The 5,370-nt window shown below is 31.2% G+C and overlaps 1 long non-coding RNA gene across 1 annotated transcript; it reads right to left on the reverse strand.

The window, feature by feature from the left end:
• Positions 1-4,247: 4,247 nt before the first annotated feature.
• On the reverse strand, positions 4,248-4,897 carry LOC145141091 (uncharacterized). Its single transcript, XR_013722436.1, has 2 exons — positions 4,729-4,897; positions 4,248-4,617 (listed from the first exon to the last, which is right to left on the reverse strand). It is a non-coding gene; the product is annotated as an uncharacterized LOC145141091 (long non-coding RNA).
• Between the last annotated feature and the right edge of the window lie 473 nt (positions 4,898-5,370).

Here is a 5,370-nt window from a genome sequence, read left to right on the forward strand (position 1 = left end):
TAAGATTGTATTTATTGTTAGTTAGCGCAAGGTTATCCGGTTCGGCGGTCCGAGCAGTTATTTGATTATCAGCGAATTGAGGTGAGTCTTCCTCACTGTACTTTTGGGTTGAAAGCACCAAGGCCGTCCCATTGGATTGTTATCATGGTTTATCATATGTTGGTATGATTTAGTGATCTGTTAGATCTGTATCCTGGTATATAGGATGATGTTATGCTTAGTGCTCTGTACGATTTGTCTGATTGTCTGTTGACTGGTTATATGTTTAGCTGTGTATATGTCATCATGGTGTGGGTCAGTTGAGACTGTACTACTTTGTGCTGTTAGTCAACAAACCCGGTAATGTTTATATCAATATGTTGTTATGGTTTACTGAGCTTATATGTGTTTTGGATATGTGTATATTGACATGTTGTGTGTGGTTGGGTTGAGGCGGTCCAACTATGTGTTGAAGGCTAAGAGACCCAGGGCGTCCCGGATAGACTGCAGGCCTAAGGGGCATACCAGTCAGGCCAAAGGCCCGGAGAAAGTTCCAGATATGCTAAAGGCCCGATGAGGCGTACCAGTCATGCTGAAGGGTCTGTGAGCGAACCAGATAGACAGTAGGCCGGTAGGACATTGCAATCAGGCTGAAGGCTCTGTGAGCGTACCATATAGACTGTAGGTCGATGGGGCGTTCTAGTCAGGTTGAAGGCTTTGTATGCATGTTGTTTGTTGTTGTTTTCTATATGTATGTGGTGGTACTTTGAGGGAACTCACTAAGCTTTGTGCTTACAATTTCAGTTTATTGTTTCAGGTACTTTAGAGGACCGTGGCAAGTTGAAGACTTGACCGTACACATCCTTGGTTTACAACTGATTGGATCTTGAGAGACTCTGATTTTAAATCATGTATTTGGAAACGATGGTTTTATAAACATTTTTATTAGTAAATGAGTTGTTTTGAAAAGTTTTAAATTTGTTAAAATTTTTGGGATGTTACATTTTACTTATACGACAATCTTTAATTTCAGTCAATATGTTTATTTATAGTATAATTTGTTTTTAGGTAACATTATGTAATTTAAAATTTGATGTTATCATTATTTATAATTATTGTTCATTAATTTTAAAATCATTTATTATTATTATTATTATTATTATTATTATTATGTTAAAGAATACTTTTTAAAATCTACTTATTATTATTATTAAACTATTAAATATAACTAAAATATAACGTCATATATGATAGAAGATTTGCATTTTAAAATAGATTTGTATGAGAAATATGACATATCAATGACTTTTAGTTGATTATTTTTTTGAAACAACACAAAACAACCGGTCATATATAACATAGTTAATTAAACACTATTTACATCACCCTACATAATCGGTAACATGTATGGATGTAATCTACTTTGTTTTTACTTTCCTTTAATAATCCTTTAATAAGACTAATATATAAAGCCAAGAAACATCTTTTAATTTTATTTTTATAACATCCAATAAGCTTTTTTAAAAAGAAAAGAATAAATAGGTATTTGGTGTGAGATTGTTTTCCAGGGAATTGTAATGTTTCAATAGATTTGTGTTTGAAATGATTTTAAACTAATATTCCTCGTATATAGACTCTAATCATAAAATATGAATATATTGTAATAAAGTTATTATATTATACTTTTAATAAATAATTAGCTACAACAATATTTTTTTAAAATTCAAAATGAATTAAATTTTTATCAAGTTAATTTATAGATGCACTTTACTAAATTACGAAATAAAATATCGTAAAACATTAAAAAATATTAACAATCATATTTAGAAGTTTATTACATGACACAAACTACAAAAATAAATAAATTGAGAGAGAGAATTTTCAATTGCAAAGAAGATCATGCATCACAACATATTTTATCATTGAAATATGTTTTTAGTCATCAAACAACTACAAATTTGTTCTTGGTTTTCAAATAATCTATATAAGAAAAAAGAAAAAAGAAGAAAAGAAAATATGAATAATCTAATAATGAAGTACAATATGCTTATATAAGCAAAATATTACAATTAATCATTCAATTAAGCTGAATAAGTTGACATTTTTTGAAGTTACAAAAAAATATGATTTATATATATATATATATATATATATATATATATATATATATATATTACCATGTAAAACCTAAAATATATGAATAAGGTCAACATGACTTAATGTGTTTCATTTCTTTTTCAGTTTTCATTATCTATTAGGATTAGCCTAAAATATATTCATTTTTTATTAAAACTGTAAATCTACACTACTCCTAAATTACACCTAATACCACCTATGTCTCCAATGAGACTTGAACCCTCAACCTCTAGAAGGGAGGGCAATACCCGGTACCGTTGGGCTAGAAGCCCTTTTTTCATTGATTACAGAATACAAATGTTCAATTGTCAAATGTTGAATATTTTTGTGTAGATTTTGCCTTTCGAATTTCCAAATTTTGGTTGGAACGAACTCAAGAAAACAGTCAACGAGTCAAGGTTGTCAAACAACTGGTATATCCATTAATCCATTACTTTCAGTATTTTGTTAACTCCGCCATTTATAAAAATTTAGTTTATAATTGCCGGTCTCATACGTGGATAACTAAAGAGAGTAGTATAATAAAGACTAAAGGGCCTTATATTTTTTATTCGTTTAGAGCCCCAAACTTATGGTGTTTTTTGGTTTTTGGTTAGCATTATTGCTATGTGTACGAAATCTTTTGAAGCTTTTGTTAAAATGCTTTAACATATGAGGTACCCATGTAATGATGAAGGAGGCGATAGCCATGCGGTGGCACATGATCCCATTCAGTGGAATGTTGAATAATGTTGAGCACAGAGGTAAACAAATGAATTTTATAGAGCACTTTTAGAAGGTGCAGCAGATGGTGGAATACTGGAGTTCCAGATGTCCGTGAAACCAGCTTCTAAATTATTGATACCAGCTATAGACCATATATATAATAAAATGACCCGACAATAAAAATAGGTTTCATTTTAAGTTGCATATTTTGACAAACTTTATAAAATACTAATAATAAGCGATTCCTGAAATTAAATAAGTTATGTGGCATAAGTCAAAGATCAAACTCATGACCCATCCGATTGCTTGTGCATTGACTGCCACATCAGCAGGCCATGATCGAAGTAGGAGTTATATGTATTTTCTTCTTTTTTATATAATTTTATTTTATTAACTATCAGTTGGGACCCAACAGGTGGTGATCCATAAACACACATTTTACTGAAAGAGGCCTCTCGCCCGTAGTCTGTGTTGGAAGTTTTGATTTCAATGCATGTCTTGATAAAAATAATATTAAATATTTATAATAAATAATTCCTAAATATAAAATAGACTTGACAATTTAACAAGCCTTAACAACTAAAAACGACACATCTTCTTTTAAATAAGTATAAATTGCTAATAATATTAACTTTTAACTATATATTACAAATTTTATAACTGAGAAAGTCTCAACGTATTTATATGATATAGAAAAGAATTAATAAATAAGAAATAAATAAAATGACATAAGTAAAAAAAAAATTTATTATTAATTAACTTATAGTTAAAATATTAACATAAAATATATAAAAAATTATACTCCGTATAACTATAGTAAAGGGTGTAGTTACTGCATAGGACGGGGTTATCAGTTTACAAATCACCGTTATTATATGATTGCAAGTTATTTTCAAGAAATTACAATTAGTCAACACGAGTTTGCTACAACTTTACATGAAAATAGATAGCTAGCTGGAGTTTGAAATTGGAAAAGGGTACATATGCATTAAGCAATAAGTGAGTTTCAAAACTTCGTCATCAAGAGTTTCTTGAATTTATAGCCGCTCTGCCTGTAGCTGGAGGACAATCACTGATCTTTCCGACGAGGCAGCTAATGGCGTACGTGCTTCGGTTCTTGTAAGAACTAATTATCACCTACTTAATTGCCTGCCGCCAATCTTCTGATGATAAACCCATTTTAAAAGCTATTAAGTTCAGATTAAAAAAAAAAAAAAAAAAAAAACCACTCTCGTAGAAATTAAAACTTTTTGTCGACCGAAAGGTTCGTAATTTTATATAAATTAGATGGAATCATCGAATAAAATGGTTACCAACGAGTACACCAAGAATTTGTGGTTAAGTTATTTTTCATGTACCCTTCACAATGAACTATTAGCAAAATTTGGTTGCTAAAACAGAGTGACAATTTGCCTTTGTCTGTGTAATATATAACAACGGATTTTGTCATTTCGGATTTAACTAATATATACATTATTGATTTTAAATCAAACCAGATAAGTTTCTTCCTACTTTGAACAAGATATACAGTTGTTCATCTCAAATCTCAAATTAAGAAATTTACCTATGATTAAAAATCATTATTACAAACAAATCTACTTCGCTAAAATACAGCCTAAAACTTTCCTTCTATTCTAACTATTTCCAATAGTGATTGTGTGCTTGTAGGAGGCAAGTAAGCAGATGCAGACCGGAAAGAGAACAGCACGACCGATCGAATTAAAGGCATTGCTATCAAAGGGACGGGACCGTATGTGGTCAACACTTGAAATAAGCACGAACACCATCTGAAAAAAGCTGTTGCTAAAAAATAGCTAGGTTCGTTATCTTTATAAAAATAGTTGAAAATGTGTAATAAAATATTTAGATCGTTGCTAAGTGAAGAGTAGATACGAACTTGCTTCCTACCTTCCAACACAACAAACAGAAATGCTGAATTTGCAGAGAGTGAAAAAGTGATGTTGGAGAAGGGGAGCACGTGCACAAGTGTAAGTCAGTAAGTGTATGTATGGCTTTGCACGTACCCTGCTTCTCCAACGACACCTTCTCCCCTGATGTTCTTCATGGTGTTTCTTGGTTTCTTGTTTTGAGTATGAAAGTAAAGAAGAAGCTTATACTTGGTATTTATAGACCACACATCCACTGCTCTCTCTCTCTCTCTCTCTCTCTCTCTCTCTCTCTCTCTCTCTCTCTCTCTCTCTCTCTCTCTCTCTCTCTCTCTCTCTCTCTCTCTCTCTCTCTCTCTCTCTCTCTCTCTCTCATTAACAAGAGATTGAGTATACGAATGGACATTCTTTAATGACACCCCATCCTCCATGGGAGAAGTAAATAAGTACACATGCATTTTTAACACTCTCATCAACTTGGTAAATGAAACTATGTACTTTTATCATACGGTAAAAAAATTAGTCCACTCATAAACTCATTTATATGCCAGTTGGATCAAATTTCATGAATTTTGCTAATGTTAATATAATAAAAACTAATGTCACAAACTTAAACATGGTTTGATAATTAATGTTTGAAAATAATAATTTTCCGCATATATTT

This window comes from Lactuca virosa, chromosome 9, assembly GCF_052849685.1.
Source record: "Lactuca virosa cultivar CGN04683 chromosome 9, Lactuca_virosa_CGN04683_v6, whole genome shotgun sequence".
NCBI classification, from domain to species: Eukaryota; Viridiplantae; Streptophyta; class Magnoliopsida; order Asterales; family Asteraceae; genus Lactuca; species Lactuca virosa.